The sequence below is a fragment of the Schistocerca gregaria genome, unplaced genomic scaffold (genome assembly GCF_023897955.1).
Source record: "Schistocerca gregaria isolate iqSchGreg1 unplaced genomic scaffold, iqSchGreg1.2 ptg000180l, whole genome shotgun sequence".
Lineage (NCBI taxonomy): Eukaryota > Metazoa > Arthropoda > Insecta > Orthoptera > Acrididae > Schistocerca > Schistocerca gregaria.
In genome coordinates, this window is record NW_026061730.1 from 6177423 (window position 1) to 6198823 (window position 21401).

Below are 21401 nucleotides of genomic sequence, written 5' to 3' on the forward strand. Positions count from 1 at the left end.
TGTCTCAAACTGTCTATGCTTTGATCGATTCCTGGGAGACCAGTAGTAGTTTTCGAAGCACATCTGGAGGCATTCTGTAATTTGAGGACCTTCAGAGTGTTGATGAACCACAGATATTGCATCGGTATCGAATACAACAGGCAAAATGGGGCTTTTATTCCCTGGGAGTAATGTCTCAAAATCTCTACGCTTTGATCGATTCCTGGGAAACCAATAGTAGTTTCCGAAGCACATCTGGACTCATTGTGTAATTTGTGGACGTTCAGAGTGTTGATGAAACAGGGAAATTGCGTCGGTACTGAATACAAAGAGCACCATGGGGACTTTTATTCCATGGGTGTAAAGTCTCAATCTGTCTATGCTTTGATCGATTCCTGGGAGACCAGTAGTAGTTTTCGAAGCACATATGGAGGCATTCTGTAATCTGTGGACCTTCAGAGTGTTGCTGAAACAGGGAAATTGCACCGGGATTGAGTATAACAGGCACCATGCGCACTTTTCTCCATGGGAGTAATGTCTCAAACTGTCTACGCTTTGATCGATTCCTTGGAGACCAATAGTAGTTTCCGAAGCACATCTGTAGGCATTGTGTAATCTGTGGACGTTCAGAGTGTTGATGAAACACAGGTATTGCATCGGTATTGAATACAACAAGCAAAATGGGGCTTTTATTCCATGGGAGTAGTGTCTCAAAATGTCTACGCTTTGATCGATTCCTGAGAGACCAGTAGTAGTTTTCGAAGCACATCTGGAGGCATTCTGTAATCTGTGGACCTTCAGAGTGTTGATGAAACACAGATATTGCATCGGTATTGAATTCAACAGTTACCATGGTACTTTTATTCCATGGGAGAAATGTCTCAAACTGTCTATGCTTTGATCGATTCCTGGGAGACCAGTAGTAGTCTTCGAAGCACATCTGGAAGCATTCTGTAATCTGTGGACCTTCAGAGTGTTGAAGAAACAGGGAAATTGCATCGGTATTGAATACAACAGGCACCATGGGGCTTTTATTCCATGGGAGTAAAGTCTCAAACTGTCTATGGTTTGATCGATTCCTGGGAGACCAGTAGTAGTTTTCGAAGCACATCTGGAGGCTTTCTGTAATGTGTGGACCTTCGGAGTGTTGACGAAACACAGATATTGCATCGGTATTGAATAAAACAGGCAAAATGGGGCTTTTATTCCATGGGAGTTTTGTCTCAAAATGTCTACACTTTGATCGATTCCTGGGAGAGCAGTAGTAGTTTTCGAAGCACATCTGGAGGCATTCTGTAATCTGTGGACCTTCAGAGTGTTGATGAAACAGGGATATTGCATCGGTATTGAATACAACAGGTAGCATGGTGTTTTTATTTCATGGGAGAAATGTCTCAAACTGTCTATGCTTTGATCGATTCTTGGGAGACCAGTAGTAGTTTTCGAAGCACATCTGGAGGCATTCTGTAATGTGAGGACCTTCAGAGTGTTGATGAACCACAGATATTGCATCGGTATCGAATACAACAGGCAAAATGGGGCTTTTATTCCCTGGGAGTAATGTCTCAAAATCTCTACGCTTTGATCGATTCCTGGAAAACCAATAGTAGTTTCCGAAGCACATCTGGAGGCATTGTGTAATTTGTGGACGTTCAGAGTGTTGATGAAACAGGGAAATTGCGTCGGTACTGAATACAAAGAGCACCATGGGGACTTTTATTCCATGGGTGTAAAGTCTCAATCTGTCTATGCTTTGATCGATTCCTGGGAGACCAGTAGTAGTTTTCGAAGCACATATGGAGGCATTCTGTAATCTGTGGACCTTCAGAGTGTTGCTGAAACAGGGAAATTGCACCGGGATTGAGTATAACAGGCACCATGCGCACTTTTCTCCATGGGAGTAATGTCTCAAACTGTCTACGCTTTGATCGATTCCTTGGAGACCAATAGTAGTTTCCGAAGCACATCTGTAGGCATTGTGTAATCTGTGGACGTTCAGAGTGTTGATGAAACACAGATATTGCATCGGTATTGAATACAACAAGCAAAATGGGGCTTTTATTCCATGGGAGTAGTGTCTCAAAATGTCTACGCTTTGATCGATTCCTGAGAGACCAGTAGTAGTTTTCGAAGCACATCTGGAGGCATTCTGTAATCTGTGGACCTTCAGAGTGTTGATGAAACACAGATATTGCATCGGTATTGAATTCAACAGTTACCATGGTACTTTTATTCCATGGGAGAAATGTCTCAAACTGTCTATGCTTTGATCGATTCCTGGGAGACCAGTAGTAGTCTTCGAAGCACATCTGGAAGCATTCTGTAATCTGTGGACCTTCAGAGTGTTGAAGAAACAGGGAAATTGCATCGGTATTGAATACAACAGGCACCATGGGGCTTTTATTCCATGGGAGTAAAGTCTCAAACTGTCTATGGTTTGATCGATTCCTGGGAGACCAGTAGTAGTTTTCGAAGCACATCTGGAGGCTTTCTGTAATGTGTGGACCTTCGGAGTGTTGACGAAACACAGATATTGCATCGGTATTGAATAAAACAGGCAAAATGGGGCTTTTATTCCATGGGAGTTTTGTCTCAAAATGTCTACACTTTGATCGATTCCTGGGAGAGCAGTAGTAGTTTTCGAAGCACATCTGGAGGCATTCTGTAATCTGTGGACCTTCAGAGTGTTGATGAAACAGGGATATTGCATCGGTATTGAATACAACAGGTAGCATGGTGTTTTTATTTCATGGGAGAAATGTCTCAAACTGTCTATGCTTTGATCGATTCTTGGGAGACCAGTAGTAGTTTTCGAAGCACATCTGGAGGCATTCTGTAATGTGAGGACCTTCAGAGTGTTGATGAACCACAGATATTGCATCGGTATCGAATACAACAGGCAAAATGGGGCTTTTATTCCCTGGGAGTAATGTCTCAAAATCTCTACGCTTTGATCGATTCCTGGAAAACCAATAGTAGTTTCCGAAGCACATCTGGAGGCATTGTGTAATTTGTGGACGTTCAGAGTGTTGATGAAACAGGGAAATTGCGTCGGTACTGAATACAAAGAGCACCATGGGGACTTTTATTCCATGGGTGTAAAGTCTCAATCTGTCTATGCTTTGATCGATTCCTGGGAGACCAGTAGTAGTTTTCGAAGCACATATGGAGGCATTCTGTAATCTGTGGACCTTCAGAGTGTTGCTGAAACAGGGAAATTGCACCGGGATTGAGTATAACAGGCACCATGCGCACTTTTCTCCATGGGAGTAATGTCTCAAACTGTCTACGCTTTGATCGATTCCTTGGAGACCAATAGTAGTTTCCGAAGCACATCTGTAGGCATTGTGTAATCTGTGGACGTTCAGAGTGTTGATGAAACACAGATATTGCATCGGTATTGAATACAAAAAGCACCATGGGGACTTTTATTCCATGGGAGTAATGTCTCAAAATGTCTACGCTTTGATCGATTTCTGGGAGACCAGTAGTAGTTTTCGAAGCACATCTGGTATCATTCTGTAATCTGTGGACCTTCAGAGTGTTGATGAAACACAGATATTGCATCGGTATTGAATTCAACAGTTACCATGGTACTTTTATTCCATGGGAGAAAAGTCTCAATCTGTCTATGCTTTGATCGATTCCTGGGAGACCAGTAGTAGTTTTCGAAGCACATATGGAGGCATTCTGTAGTCTGTGGACCTTCAGAGTGTTGCTGAAACAGGGAAATTGCACCGGGATTGAGTATAACAGGCACCATGCGCACTTTTCTCCATGGGAGTAATGTCTCAAACTGTCTACGCTTTGATCGATTCCTTGGAGACCAATAGTAGTTTCCGAAGCACATCTGTAGGCATTGTGTAATCTGTGGACGTTCAGAGTGTTGATGAAACACAGATATTGCATCGGTATTGAATACAAAAAGCACCATGGGGACTTTTATTCCATGGGAGTAATGTCTCAAAATGTCTACGCTTTGATCGATTTCTGGGAGACCAGTAGTAGTTTTCGAAGCACATCTGGTATCATTCTGTAATCTGTGGACCTTCAGAGTGTTGATGAAACACAGATATTGCATCGGTATTGAATTCAACAGCTACCATGGTACTTTTATTCCATGGGAGTAATGTCTCAAAATGTCTACACTTTGATCGATTCCTGGGATAGCAGTAGTAGTTTTCGAAGCACATCTGGAGAAATTCTGTAATTTGAGGACCTTAAGAGTGTTGATGAAGCACAGATATTGCATCGGTATCGAATACAACAGTCAAAATTGTGGTTTTATTCCCTGGGAGTAATGTTTCAAAATCTCTACGCTTTGTTCGAATCCTTTGAGACCAGTAGTAGTTTTGGAAGCACGTCTGGAGGCATTCTGTAATCTGTGGACCTTCAGAGTGTTGATGAAACACAGATATTGCATCGGTATTGAATACAACAGTTACCAAGTTGCTTTTATTCCATGGGAGTAATGTCTCAAACTGTCTATGCTTTGATCGATTCCTGGGAGACCAGTAGTAGTTTTCGAAGCACATATGGAGAAATTCTGTAATTTGAGGACCTTAAGAGTGTTGCTGAAGCACAGATATTGCATCGGTATCGAATACAACAGTCAAAATTGGGGTTTTATTCCCTGGGAGTAATGTTTCAAAATCTCTACGCTTTGTTCGATTCCTTTGAGACCAGTAGTAGTTTTGGAAGCACGTCTGGAGGCATTCTGTAATCTGTGGACCTTCAGAGTGTTGATGAAACACAGATATTGCATCGGTATTTAACACAACAGGCACCATGGGGCTTTTATTCCATGGGAGTAATGTCTCAAACTTTCTATTCTTTGATCGATTCCTGGGAGACCAGTAGTAGTTTTTGAAGCACATATGGAGGCATTCTGTAATCTGTGGACCTTCAGAGTGTTGATGAAACACAGATATTGCATCGGTAATGAATACAACAGTTACCAAGTTGCTTTTATTCCATGGGAGTAATGTCTCAAACTGTCTATGCTTTGATCGATTCCTGGGAGACCAGTAGTAGTTTTCGAAGCACATATGGAGAAATTCTGTAATTTGAGGACCTTAAGAGTGTTGATGAAGCACAGATATTGCATCGGTATCGAATACAACAGTCAAAATTGGGGTTTTATTCCCTGGGAGTAATGTTTCAAAATCTCTACGCTTTGTTCGAATCCTTTGAGACCAGTAGTAGTTTTGGAAGCACGTCTGGAGGCATTCTGTAATCTGTGGACCTTCAGAGTGTTGATGAAACACAGATATTGCATCGGTATTGAATACAACAGTTACCAAGTTGCTTTTATTCCATGGGAGTAATGTCTCAAACTGTCTATGCTTTGATCGATTCCTGGGAGACCAGTAGTAGTTTTCGAAGCACATATGGAGAAATTCTGTAATTTGAGGACCTTAAGAGTGTTGATGAAGCACAGATATTGCATCGGTATCGAAAACAACAGTCAAAATTGGGGTTTTATTCCCTGGGAGTAATGTTTCAAAATCTCTACGCTTTGTTCGATTCCTTTGAGACCAGTAGTAGTTTTGGAAGCACGTCTGGAGGCATTCTGTAATCTGTGGACCTTCAGAGTGTTGATGAAACAGGGATATTGCATCGGTATTGAATACAACAGGTAGCATGGTGTTTTTATTTCATGGGAGACATGTCTCAAACTGTCTATGCTTTGATCGATTCCTGGTAGACCAGTAGTAGTTTTCGAAGCACATCTGGAGGCATTCTGTAATTTGAGGACCTTCAGAGTGTTGATGAAGCACAGATATTGCATCGGTATTGAATACAACAGTTACCAAGTTGCTTTTATTCCATGGGAGTAATGTCTCAAACTGTCTATGCTTTCATCGATTCCTGGGAGACCAGTAGTAGTTTTCGAAGCACATATGGAGAAATTCTGAAATTTGAGGACCTTAAGAGTGTTGATGAAGCACAGATATTGCATCGGTATCGAATACAACAGTAAATTGGGGTTTTATTCCCTGGGAGTAATGTTTCAAAATCTCTACGCTTTGTTCGAATCCTTTGAGACCAGTAGTAGTTTTGGAAGCACGTCTGGAGGCATTCTGTAATCTGTGGACCTTCAGAGTGTTGATGAAACACAGATATTGCATCGGTATTGAATACAACAGTTACCAAGTTGCTTTTATTCCATGGGAGTAATGTCTCAAACTGTCTATGCTTTGATCGATTCCTGGGAGACCAGTAGTAGTTTTCGAAGCACATATGGAGAAATTCTGTAATTTGAGGACCTTAAGAGTGTTGATGAAGCACAGATATTGCATCGGTATCGAATACAACAGTCAAAATTGGGGTTTTATTCCCTGGGAGTAATGTTTCAAAATCTCTACGCTTTGTTCGAATCCTTTGAGACCAGTAGTAGTTTTGGAAGCACGTCTGGAGGCATTCTGTAATCTGTGGACCTTCAGAGTGTTGATGAAACACAGATATTGCATCGGTATTGAATACAACAGGCACCAAGTTGCTTTTATTCCATGGGAGTAATGTCTCAAACTGTCTATGCTTTGATCGATTCCTGGGAGACCAGTAGTAGTTTTCGAAGCACATATGGAGAAATTCTGTAATTTGAGGACCTTAAGAGTGTTGATGAAGCACAGATATTGCATCGGTATCGAATACAACAGTCAAAATTGGGGTTTTATTCCCTGGGAGTAATGTTTCAAAGTCTCTACGGTTTGTTCGATTCCTTTGAGACCAGTAGTAGTTTTGGAAGCACGTCTGGAGGCATTCTGTAATCTGTGGACCTTCAGAGTGTTGATGAAACCGGGATATTGCATCGGTATTGAATACAACAGGTAGCATGGTGTTTTTATTTCATGGGAGACATGTCTCAAACTGTCTATGCTTTGATCGATTCCTGGGAGACCAGTAGTAGTTTTCGAAGCACATATGGAGAAATTCTGTAATTTGAGGACCTTAAGATTGTTGCTGAAGCACAGATATTGCATCGGTATCGAATACAACAGTCAAAATTGGGGTTTTATTCCCTGGGAGTAATGTTTCAAAATCTCTACGCTTTGTTCGATTCCTTTGAGACCAGTAGTAGTTTTGGAAGCACGTCTGGAGGCATTCTGTAATCTGTGGACCTTCAGAGTGTTGATGAAACACAGATATTTCATCGGTATTTAACACAACAGGCACCATGGGGCTTTTATTCCATGGGAGTAATGTCTCAAACTGTCTATTCTTTGATCGATTCATATGAAACCAGTAGTAGTTTTTGAAGCACATATGGAGGCATTCTGTAATCTGTGGACCTTCAGAGTGTTGATGAAACACAGATATTGCATCGGTATTGAATACAACAGTTACCAAGTTGCTTTTATTCCATGGGAGTAATGTCTCAAACTGTCTATGCTTTGATCGATTCCTGGGAGACCAGTAGTAGTTTTCGAAGCACATATGGAGAAATTCTGTAATTTGAGGACCTTAAGAGTATTGATGAAGCACAGATATTGCATCGGTATCGAATACAACAGTCAAAATTGGGGTTTTATTCCCTGGGAGTAATGTTTCAAAATCTCTACGCTTTGTTCGAATCCTTTGAGACCAGTAGTAGTTTTGGAAGCACGTCTGGAGGCATTCTGTAATTTGAGGACCTTCAGAGTGTTGATGAAACACAGATATTGCATCGGTATTGAATACAACAGTTACCAAGTTGCTTTTATTCCATGGGAGTAATGTCTCAAACTGTCTATGCTTTGATCGATTCCTGGGAGACCAGTAGTAGTTTTCGAAGCACATATGGAGAAATTCTGTAATTTGAGGACCTTAAGAGTGTTGATGAAGCACAGATATTGCATCGGTATCGAATACAACAGTCAAAATTGGGGTTTTATTCCCTGGGAGTAATGTTTCAAAATCTCTACGCTTTGTTCGAATCCTTTGAGACCAGTAGTAGTTTTGGAAGCATGTCTGGAGGCATTCTGTAATCTGTGGACCTTCAGAGTGTTGATGAAACACAGATATTGCATCGGTATTGAATACAACAGTTACCAAGTTGCTTTTATTCCATGGGAGTAATGTCTCAAACTGTCTATGCTTTGATCGATTCCTGGGAGACCAGTAGTAGTTTTCGAAGCACATATGGAGAAATTCTGTAATTTGAGGACCTTAAGAGTGTTGATGAAGCACAGATATTGCATCGGTATCGAATACAACAGTCAAAATTGGGGTTTTATTCCCTGGGAGTAATGTTTCAAAATCTCTACGCTTTGTTCGATTCCTTTGAGACCAGTAGTAGTTTTGGAAGCACGTCTGGAGGCATTCTGTAATCTGTGGACCTTCAGAGTGTTGATGAAACACAGATATTGCATCGGTATTTAACACAACAGGCACCATGGGGCTTTTATTCCATGGGAGTAATGTCTCAAACTGTCTATTCTTTGATCGATTCATATGAAACCAGTAGTAGTTTTTGAAGCACATATGGAGGCATTCTGTAATCTGTGGACCTTCAGAGTGTTGATGAAACAGGGATATTGCATCGGTATTGAATACAACAGGTAGCATGGTGTTTTTATTTCATGGGAGACATGTCTCAAACTGTCTATGCTTTGATCGATTCCTGGTAGACCAGTAGTAGTTTTCGAAGCACATCTGGAGGCATTCTGTAATTTGAGGACCTTCAGAGTGTTGATGAAGCACAGATATTGCATCGGTATTGAATACAACAGGCAAAAGTGGGCTTTTATTCCATGGGAGTAATGTCTCAAAATCTCTACGCTTTGATCGATTCCTGGGAAACCAATAGTAGTTTCCGAAGCACATCTGGAGGCATTGTGTAATTTGTTTACGTTCAGAGTGTTGATGAAACAGGGAAATTGCATTGGTACTGAATACAAAGAGCACCATGGGGACTTTTATTCCATGGGTGTAATGTCTCAAACTGTCTATGCTTTGATCGATTCCTGGGAAACCAGTAGTAGTTTTCGAAGCACATATGGAGGCATTCTGTAATCTGTGGACCTTCAGAGTAATGATGAAACAGGGAAATTGCGTCGGTATTGAATACAACTAGCACCATGGGTCTTTTATTCCATGGGAGTAATGTCTCAAACTGTCTATGTTTTGATCGATTCCTGGGAGACCACTAGTAGTTTTCGAAGCACATCTGGAGGTATTCTGTAATCTGTGGACCTTCAGAGTGTTGATGAAACAGGGAAATTGCATCGTTATTGAATACAACAGGCATCATGGGACATTTATTCCATGGGAGTAAAGTCTCAAACTGTCTATGGTTTGATCGATTCCTGGGAGACCAGTAGTAGTTTTCGAAGCACATCTGGAGGCATTCTTTAATCTGTGGACCTTCAGAGTGTTGATGAAACACAGATATTAAATCGGTATTGAATACAACTGTTACCATGGTACTTTTATTCCATGGGAGAAATGTCTCAAACTGTCTATGGTTTGATCGATTCCTGGGAGACCAGTAGTAGTTTTCGAAGCACATATGGAGACATTCTGTAATTTGATGACCTTCAGAGTGATGATGAAGCACAGATATTGCATCGGTATCGAATACAACAGTCAAAATTATGGTTTTATTCCCTGGGAGTAATGTTTCAAAATCTCTACGCTTTGTTCGATTCCTGGGAGACCAGTAGTAGTTTTGGAAGCACGTCTGGAGGCATTCTGTAATCTGTGGACGTTCAGAGTGTTGATGAAACACAGATATTGCATCGGTATTTAACACAACAGGCACCATGGGGCTTTTATTCCATGGGAGTAATGTCTCAAACTGTCTATTCTTTGATCGATTCATATGAAACCAGTAGTAGTTTTTGAAGCACATATGGAGGCATTCTGTAATCTGTGGACCTTCAGAGTGTTGATGAAACAGGGATATTGCATCGGTATTGAATACAACAGGTAGCATGGTGTTTTTATTTCATGGGAGACATGTCTCAAACTGTCTATGGTTTGATCGATTCCTGGGAGACCAGTAGTAGTTTTCGAAGCACATCTGGAGGCATTCTGTAATGTGTGGACCTTCGGAGTGTTGATGAAACACAGATATTGCATCGGTATTGAATAAAACAGGCAAAATGGGGCTTTTATTCCATGGGAGTTATGTCTCAAAATGTCTACAGTTTGATCGATTCCTGGGAGAGCAGTAGTAGTTTTCGAAGCACATCTGGAGGCATTCTGTAATCTGTGGACCTTCAGAGTGTTGATGAAACACAGATATTGCATCGGTATTGAATACAACAGTTACCATGTTGCTTTTATTCCATGGGAGTAATGTCTCAAACTGTCTATGCTTTGATCGATTCCTGGGAGACTAGTAGTAGTTTTCGAAGCACATATGGAGATATTCTGTAATTTGATGACCTTCAGAGTGATGATGAAGCACAGATATTGCATCGGTATCGAATACAACAGTCAAAATTATGGTTTTATTCCCTGGGAGTAATGTTTCAAAATCTCTACGCTTTGTTCGATTCCTGGGAGACCAGTAGTAGTTTTGGAAGCACGTCTGGAGGCATTATGTAATCTGCGGACGTTCAGAGTGTTGATGAAACACAGATATTGCATCGGTATTTAACACAACAGGCACCATGGGGCTTTTATTCCATGGGAGTAATGTCTCAAACTGTCTATTCTTAATCGAATCCTATGAAACCAGTAGTAGTTTTCGAAGCACATATGGAGGCATTCTGTAATCTGTGGACCTTCAGAGTGTTGATGAAACAGGGATATTGCATCGGTATTGAATACAACAGGTAGCATGGTGATTTTATTTCATGGGAGAAATGTCTCAAACTGTCTATGCTTTGATCGATTTCTGGGAGACCAGTAGTAGTTTTCGAAGCACATCTGGAGGCATTCTGTAATTTGAGGACCTTCAGAGTGTTGATGAAGCACAGATATTGCATCGGTATTGAATACAACAGGCAAAATTGGGCTTTTATTCCCTGGGAGTAATGTCTCAAAATCTCTACGCTTTGACCGATTCCTGGGAAACCAATAGTAGTTTCCGAAGCACATCTGGAGGCATTGTGTAATTTGTGGACGTTCAGAGTGTTGATGAAACAGGGAAATTGCACGGTACTGAATACAAAGAGCACCATGGGGACTTTTATTCCATGGGTGTAATGTCTCAAACTGTCTATGCTTTGATCGATTCCTGGGAGACCAGTAGTAGTTTTCGAAGCACATATGGGGGCATTCTGTAATCTGTGGACCTTCAGAGTGTTGCTGAAACAGGGAAATTGCACCGGGATTGAGTATAACAGGCACCATGCGCACTTTTCTCCATGGGAGTAATGTCTCAAACTGTCTACGCTTTGATCGATTCCTTGGAGACCAATAGTAGTTTCCGAAGCACATCTGGAGGCACTGTGTAATCTGTGGACGTTCAGAGTGTTGATGAAACACAGATATTGCAGCGGTATTGAATACAAAAAGCACCATGGGGACTTTTGTTCCATGGGAGTAATGTCTCAAAATGTCTACGCTTTGATCGATTTCTGGGAGACCAGTAGTAGTTTTCGAAGCACATCTGGTATCATTCTGTCATCTGTGGACCTTCAGAGTGTTGATGAAACAGGGAAATTGCATCGGGATTGAATACAACAGGCATCATGGGGCATTTATTCCATGGGAGTAATGTCTCAAACTGCCTATGCTTTGATCGATTCCTGGGAGACCAGTAGTAGTTTTCGAAGCACATATGGAGGCATTCTGTAATCTGTGGTCCTTCAGAGTGTTGGTGAAACAGTAAAATTGCATCGGTATTGAATACAACAAGCACCATGGGACTTTTATTCCATGGGAGTAATGTCTCAAACTGTCTATGCTTTGATCGATTCCTGGGAAAAAAATAGTAGCTTCCGAGGCACATCTGGAGGCATTGTGTAATTTGTGGACGTTCAGAGTGTTGATGAAACAAGGAAATTGCATCGGTACTGAATACAAAGAGCACCATGGGGCTTTTATTCCATGGGAGTAAAGTCTCAAACTGTCTATGGTTTGATCGATTCCTGGGAGACCAGTAGTAGTTTTCGAAGCACATCTGGAGGCATTCTGTAATGTGTGGACCTTCGGAATGGTGATGAAACACAGATATTGCATCGGTATTGAATACAACAGGCAAAATGGAGCTTTTATTACATGGGAGTAATGTCTCAAAATGTCTACGCTTTGATCGATTCATGAGAGACCAGTAGTAGTTTTCGAAGCACATCTGGAGGCATTCTGTAATCTGTGGACCTTCAGAGTGTTGATGAAACACAGATATTGCATCGGTATTGAATTCAACAGTTACCATGGTACTTTTATTCCATGGGAGAAATGTCTCAAACTGTCTATGCTTTGATCGATTCCTGGGAGACCAGTAGTAGTTTTCGAAGCACATCTGGAGGCATTCTGTAATCTGTGGACCTTCAGAGTGTTGAAGAAACAGGGAAATTGCATCGGTATTAAATACAACAGGCACAATAGGGCTTTTATTCCATGGGAGTAAAGTCTCAAACTGTCTATGGTTTGATCGATTCCTGGGAGACCAGTAGTAGTTTTCGAAGCACATCTGGAGGCATTCTGTAATGTGTGGACCTTCGGAGTGTTGATGAAACACAGATATTGCATCGGTATTTAACACAACAGGCACCATGGGGCTTTTATTCCATGGGAGTAATGTCTCAAACTGTCTATTCTTTGATCGATTCCTATGAAACCAGTAGTAGTTTTCGAAGCACATATGGAGGCATTCCGTAATCTGTGGACCTTCAGAGTGTTGATGAAACAGGGATATTGCATCGGTATTGAATACAACAGGTAGCATGGTGTTTTTATTTCATGGGAGACATGTCTCAAACTGTCTATGCTTTGATCGATTCCTGGTAGACCAGTAGTAGTTTTCGAAGCACATCTGGAGGCATTCTGTAATTTGAGGACCTTCAGAGTGTTGATGAAGCACAGATATTGCATCGGTATTGAATACAACCGGCAAAATTGGGCTTTTATTCCCTGGGAGTAATGTCTCAAAATCTCTACGCTTTGATCGATTCCTGGGAAACCAATAGTAGTTTCCGAAGCACATCTGGAAGCATTGTGTAATTTGTGGACGTTCAGAGTGTTGATGAAACAGGGAAATTGCATCGGTACTGAATACAAAGAGCACCATGGGGACTTTTATTCCATGGGTGTAATGTCTCAAACTGTCTATGCTTTGATCGATTCCTGGGAGACCAGTAGTAGTTTTCGAAGCACATCTGGAGGTATTCTGTAATCTGTGGACCTTCAGAGTGTTGATGAAACAGGGAAATTGCATCGGTATTGAATACAACAGGCATCATGGGGCATTTATTCCATGGGAGTAATGTCTCAAACTGTCTATGCTTTGATCGGATCGATTCCTGGGAGACCAGTAGTAGTTTTCGAAGCACATCTGGAGGCATTCTGTAATGTGTGGACCTTCGGAGTGTTGATGAAACACAGATATTGCATCGGTATTGAATACAACAGGCAAAATGGGGCTTTTATTCCATGGGAGAAATGTCTCAAACTGTCTATGCTTTGATCGGTTCGTGGGAGACCAGTAGTAGTTTTCGAAGCACACCTGGAGGCATTCTGTAATCTGTGGACCTTCAGAGTGTTGATGAAGCACAGATATTGCATCGGTATTGAATACAACAGGCAAAATTGGGCTTTTATTCCATGGGAGTAAAGTCTCAAAATCTCTACGCTTTGATCGATTCCTGGGAGACCAGTCGTAGTTTTCGAAGCACGTCTGCAGGCATTCTGTAATCTGTGGACCTTCAGAGTGTTGATGAAACACAGATATTGCATCGGTATTAGCACATATATTTAGGCATTCTGTAATCTGTGGACCTTCAGAGTGTTGATGAAACAGGGATATTGCATCGGTATATAATACAACAGGCTCCATGGGGCTTTTATTCCATGGGAGTAATGTCTCAAACTGTCTATGTTTTGATCGATTCCTGGGAGACCAGTAGTAGTTTTCGAAGCACATCTGGAGGTATTCTGTATTCTGTGGACCTTCAGAGTGTTGATGAAACATTAAAATTGCATCGGTATTGAATACAACAGGCATCATGGGGCATTTATTCCATGGAAGTAATGTCTCAAACTGTCGATGCTTTGATCGATTCCTGGGAGACCAGTAGTAGTTTTCGAAGCACATCTGGAGGCATTCCGTAATCTGTGGACCTTCAGAGTGTTGATGAAGCACAGATATTGCATCGGTATTGAATACAACAGGCAAAATTGGGCTTTTATTCCATGGGAGTAATGTCTCAAAGTCTCTACGCTTTGATAGATTCCTGGGAGACCAGTAGTAGTTTTCGAAGCACGTCTGGAGGCATTCTGTAATCTGTGGGCCTTCATAGTGTTGATGAAACACAGATATTGCAACGGTATTAGCACAACAGGCACCATGGGGCTTTTATTCCATGGGAGTAATGTTTAAAACTGTCTATGCTTTGATCGATTCCTGGGAAACCAGTAGTAGTTTTCGAAGCACATATGGAGGCATTGTGTAATCTGTGGACGTTCAGAGTGTTGATGAAACAAAGTAATTGCATGGGGATTGAATACAACAGGCACTATGCGGATTTTTCACATTGAGGGTAATGTGTCAAACTGTCTACGCTTTCACCAACTACTTGGAGACCAGCAGTAGTTTTCGAAGCACATCTGGAGGTATTCTGTAGTCTGTGGACCTTCAGAGTGTTGATGAAACATTAAAATTGCATCGGTATTGAATACAACAGGCATCATGGGGCATTTATTCCATGGAAGTAATGTCTCAAACTGTCTATGCTTTGATCGATTCCTGGGAGACCAGTAGTAGTTTTCGAAGCACATCTGCAGGCATTCTGTAATCTGTGGTCCTTCAGAGTGTTGGGGAAACAGGGAAATTGCATCGGAATTGAATACATCAAGCACCATGGGACTTTTATTCCATGGGAGTAATGTCTCAAACTGTGTATGCTTTGATCGATTCCTGGGAAACCAATAGTAGTTTCCGAAGCACATCTGGAGGCATTGTGTAATTTGTGGACGTTCAGAGTGTTGATGAAGCCGGGAAATTGCATCGGGATTGAATACAACAGGCACTATGCGGACTTTTCTCCATGGGGGTAATGTGTCAAACTTTCTACGCTTTCATCAATTACTGGGAGACCAGTAGTAGTTTTCTAAGCACATCTGGAGGCATTCTGTAATCCGTGGACCTTCAGAGTTTTGATGAAACAGGGAAATTGCATCGGTATTGAATACAACTAGCACCATGGGTCATTTATTCCATGTTAGTAAAGTCTCAAACTGTCAATGGTTTGATCGATTCCTGCTAGACCAGTAGTAGTTTTCGAAGCACATCTGCAGGCATTCTGTAATCTGTGGACCGTCAGAGTGTTGATGAAACACAGATATTGCATCGGTATTGAATACAAAAGTTACCATGGGGCTTCTATTCCATGGGAGTAATGTCTCAAACTGTCTATGCTTTGATCGATTCCTGGGAGACCAGTAGTAGTTTTTGAAACACATCTGGAGGCATTCTGTAATCTGTGGACCTTCAGAGTGTTGATGAAGCACAGAGATTGCATTGGTATTGAATACAAAAGGCAAAATTGGGCTTTTATTCCATGGGAGTAATGTCTCAAAATCTCTACGCTTTGATCGATTCCTGGGAGACCAGTAGTAGTTATCGAAGCACATCTCTAGGCATTCTGTAATCTGTGGGCCTTCAGAGTGTTGATGAAACAGGGATATTGCATCGGTATTGAATACAACAGGCACCATGGTGTTTATATTTCATGGGAGTAATGTCTCAAACTGTCTATGCTTTGATCGATTCCTGGGAGACCAGTAGTAGTTTTTGAAACACATCTGGAGGCATTCTGTAATCTGTGGACCTTCAGAGTGTTGATGAAACACAGATATTGCATCGGTATTTAACACAACAGGCACCATGGGGCTTTTATTCCATGGGAGTAATGTCTCAAACTGTCAATGCTTTGATCGATACCTGGGAAACCAGTAGTAGTTTTCGAAGCACATATGGAGGCATTCTGTAATCTGTGGACCTTCAGAGGGTTGATGAAATAGGGATATTGCATCGGTATTGAATACAACATTCACCATGGTGTTTTTATTTCATGGGAGTAATGTCTCAAACTGTCTATGCTTTGATCGATTCCTGGGAGACCAGTAGTAGTTTTCGAAGCACATCTGGAGGCATTCTGTAATCTGTGGACCTTCAGAGTGTTGATGAGGCACAGATATTGCTTCGGTATTGAATACAACAGGCACCATGGGGCTTTTATTCCATGGGAGTAATGTCTCAAACTGTGTATGCTTTGATCGATTCCTGGGAGACCAGTAGTAGTTTTCGAAGCACGTCTGGAGGCATTCGGTAATCTGTGGACCTTCAGAGTGTTGAAGAAACAGGGAAATTGCATCGGGATTGACTACAACAGGCACCATGGTGCTTTTATTAGTTGGGAGTAATGTGTCAAACTGTCTATGCTTTGATCGATTCCTGGGAGACCAGTAGTAGTTTTCGAAGCACATCTCTAGGCATTCTGTAATCTGTGGGCCTTCAGAGTGTTGATGAAACAGGGATATTGCATCGGTATTGAATACAACAGGCACCATGGTGTTTATATTTCATGGGAGTAATGTCTCAAACTGTCTATGCTTTGATCGATTCCTGGGAGACTAGTAGTAGTTTTCGAAGCACATCTGGTGGCATTCTGTAATCTGTGGACCTTCCGAGTGTTGATGAATCACAGATATTGCATCGGTATTGAATACAACAGGCAAAATTGAGCTTTTATTCCATGGGAGTAATGTCTCAAAATCTCTACGTTTTGATCGATTCCTGGGAGAACAGTAGTAGATTTCGAAGCACGTCTGGAGGCATCTGTAATCTGTGGACCTTCAGAGTTTTGATGAAACACAGATATTGCATCGGTATTTAACACAACAGGCACCATGGGGCTTTTATTCCATGGGAGTAATGTCTCAAACTGTCTATGCTTTGATCGATTCCTGGGAAACCAGTAGTAGTTTTCAAAGCACATATGGAGGCATTCTGTAGTCTGTGGACCTTCAGAGTGTTGATGAAACAGGGATATTGCATCGGTAATGAATACAACAGGCACCATGGTGCTTTTATTCTTTGGGAGTAATGTCTCAAAATGTCTATGCTTTGATCGATTCCTGGGAGACCAGTAGTAGTTTTCGAAACACATATGGAGGCATTCTGTAATCTGTGGACCTTCAGAGTGTTGATGAAAAACAGATATTGCATCGGTATTTAACACAACAGGCACCATGGGGCTTTTATTCAATGGGAGTAATGTCTCAAACTGTCTATGCTTTGATCGATTCCTGGGAAACCAGTAGTAGTTTTCGAAGCACATATGGAGGCATTCTTTAATCTGTGGACCTTCAGAGTGTTGATGAAACAGGGATATTGCATCGGTTTTGAATACAACAGGCACCATGGTGTTTTTATTTCATGGGAGTAATGTTTCAAACTGTCTATGCTTTGATCGATTCCTGGTAGACCAGTAGTAGTTTTCGAAGCACATATGGAGGCATTCTGTAATCTGTGGACAATCAGAGTGTTGATGAAGCACAGATAATGCATCGGTATTGAATACAGCAGGCAAAATTGGGCTTTTATTCTATGGGAGTAATGTCTCAAAATCTCTACGCTTTGATCGATTCCTGGGAGGCCAGTAGTAGTTTTCGAAGCACATCTGGAGGCATTCTGTAATCTGTGGACCTTCAGAGTGTTGATGAAACACAGATATTGCATCGATATATAACACAACAGGCACCATGGGGCTTTTATTCCATGGGAGTAATGTCTCAATTTGTCTATGCTTTGATCGATTCCTGGGAGACCAGTAGTAGTTTTCGAAGCACATATGGAGGCATTCTGTAATCTGTGGACCTTCAGAGTGTTGATGAAACAAGAATATTGCATCGGTAATGAATACAACAGGCACCATGGTGCTTTTATTCCTTGGGAGTAATGTCTCAAAATGTCTATGCTTTGACCGATTCCTGGGAGACCAGTAGTAGTTTTCGAAGCACATCTGGAGGCATTCTGTAATCTGTGGACCTTCAGAGTGTTGATGAAACACAGATATTGCATCGGCATTGAATACAACAGGCACAATGGGGCTTTTATTCCATGGGAGTAATGTCTCAAACTGTCTATGCTTTGATCGATTCCTGGGAGACCAGTAGTAGTTTTCGAAGCACATATGGAGGCATTCTGTAATCTGTGGACCTTCAGAGTGTTGAAGAAACAGGGAAGTTGCATCGGGATTGAGTACAACAGGCACCATGGTGCTTTTATTCCATGGGAGTAATGTCTCAAACTGTCTATGCTTTGATCGATTCCTGGGAGACCAGTAGTAGTTTTCTAAGCACATCTGGAGGCATTCTGTAATCTGTGGACCTTCAGAGTGTTGATGAAACAGGGAAATTGCATCGAGATTTAATACAACATTCACCATGCGTACTTTTCTCCATGGGAGTAATGTCTCACACTGCCTACGCTTTGATCGATCCCTGGGAGAACAATTATAGTGTCTGAAGCACATCTGGAGGCATTCTGTAATCTGTGGACCTTCAGAGTGTTGATGAAGCACAGATATTGCATCGGTATTGAATACAAGCACCATGGGGCTTGTACTGCATGGTAGGAAGGTCTCAAACTGTCTATGCTTTGATCGATTCCTGGGAAACCAGTAGTAGTTATCGAAGCACATATGGAAGCATTCTGTAATCTGTGGAGCTTCAGAGTGTTGATGAAACAGGGATATTGCATCGGTATTGAATACAACAGGCACCATGGTGTTTTTATTTCATGGGAGTAATGTCTCAAACTGTCTATGCTTTGATCGATTCCTGGGAGACCAGTAGTAGTTTTCGATGCACATCTGGAGGCATTCTGAAATCTGTAGACCTTCAGAGTGTTGATGAAGCACAGATATTGCATCGGTATTGAATACAACAGGCAAAATTGGGCTTTTATTCCATGGGAGTAATGTCTCAAAATGTCTACGCGTTGATCGATTTCTGGGAGACAAGTAGTAGTTTTCGAAGCACATCTGGAGGCATTCTGTAATCTGTGGACCTTCAGAGTGTTGATGAAACACAGATATTGCATCGGTATTGAACACAACAGGCATCATGGGGCTTTTATTCCATGGGAGTAATGTCTCAAACTGTCTACGCTTTGATCGATTCCCGGAAGACCAATACTAGTTTTCGAAGCACATCTGGAGGCATTCTGTAATCTGTGGTACTTCAGAGTGTTGATGAAACAGGGAAATTGCATCGAGATTTAATACAACATTCACCATGCGCACTTTTCTCAATGGGAGTAATGAATCTCACTGCCTAGGCTTTGATCGATTCCTGGGAGAACAATTATAGTTTCCGAAGCACATCTGGAAGCATCCTGTAAACTGTGGACGTTCAGTGTTGATGAAACACAGATATGGCATCGGTGTTGAATACAACCATAATAGGGCTTTTATTACATGGTAGGAATGTCTCAAACTGTCTATGCTTTGATCGATTCCTGGGAAACCAGTAGTAGTTTTCGAAGCACATATGGAGGCATTCTGTAATCTGTGGACCTTCAGAGAGTTGACGAAACAGGGATATTGCATCGGTATTGAATACAACAGGCACCATGGGGCATTTATTCCATGGGAGTAATATGTCAAACTGTCTATGATTTGATCGATTCCTGCGAGACCAGTAGTAGTTTTCGAAGTACATCTGCAGGCATTCTGTAATCTGTGGTCCTTCAGAGTGTTGGGGAAACAGGGAAATTGCATCGGTATTGAATACATCAAGCACCATGGGACTTTTATTCCATGGGAGTAATGTCTCAAACAGTGTATGCTTTGATCGATTCCTGGGAAACCAATAGTAGTTTCCGAAGCACATCTGGAGGCATTGTGTAATTTGTGGACGTTCAGAGTGTTGATGAAACCGGGAAATTGCATCGGGATTGAATACAACAGGCATTATGCGGACTTTTCTCCATGGGGGTAATGTGTCAAACTTTCTACGCTTTCATCAATTACTGGGAGACCAGTAGTAGTTTTCGAAGCACATCTGGAGGCATTCTGTAATCCGTGGACCTTCAGAGTTTTGATGAAACAGGGAAATTGCATCGGTATTGAATACAACTAGCACCATGGGTCTTTTATTCCATGTTAGTAAAGTCTCAAACTGTCAATGGTTTGATCGATTCCTGCTAGACCAGTAGTAGTTTTCGAAGCACATCTGCAGGCATTCTGTAATCTGTGGACCGTCAGAGTGTTGGTGAAACACAGATATTGCATCGGTATTCAATACAAAAGTTACCATGGGGCTTCTATTCCATGGGAGTAATGTCTCAAACTGTCTATGCGTTGATCGATTCCTGGGAGACCAGTAGTAGTTTTCGAAGCACATCTGGAGGCATTCTGTAATCTGTGGACCTTCAGAGTGTTGATGAAGCACAGATATTGCTTCGGTATTGAATACAACAGGCACCATGGGGCTTTTATTCCATGGGAGTAATGTCTCAAACTGTGTATGCTTTGATCGATTCCTGGGAGACCAGTAGTAGTTTTCGAAGCACGTCTGGAGGCATTCGGTAATCTGTGGACCTTCAGAGTGTTGAAGAAACAGGGAAATTGCATCGGGATTGACTACAACAGGCACCATGGTGCTTTTATTAGTTGGGAGTAATGTGTCAAACTGTCTATGCTTTGATCGATTCCTGGGAGACCAGTAGTAGTTTTCGAAGCACATCTCTAGGCATTCTGTAATCTGTGGACCTTCAGAGTGTTGATGAAACAGGGATATTGCATCGGTATTGACTACAACAGGCACCATGGTGTTTATATTTCATGGGAGTAATGTCTCAAACTGTCTATGCTTTGATCGATACCTGGGAGACTAGTAGTAGTTTTCGAAGCACATCTGGTGGCATTCTGTAATCTGTGGACCTTCCGAGTGTTGATGAATCACAGATATTGCATCGGTATTGAATACAACAGGCAAAATTGGGCTTTTATTCCATGGGAGTAAAGTCTCAAAATCTCTACGTTTTGATCGATTCCTGGGAGAACAGTAGTAGATTTCGAAGCACGTCTGGAGGCATCTGTAATCTGTGGACCTTCAGAGTTTTGATGAAACACAGATATTGCATCGGTATTTAACACAACAGGCACCATGGGGCTTTTATTCCTTGGGAGTAATGTCTCAAAATGTCTATGCTTTGATCGATTCCTGGGAGACCAGTAGTAGTTTTCGAAGCACATCTGGAGGCATTCTGTAATCTGTGGACCTTCAGAGTGTTAAAGAAACAGGGAAATTGCATC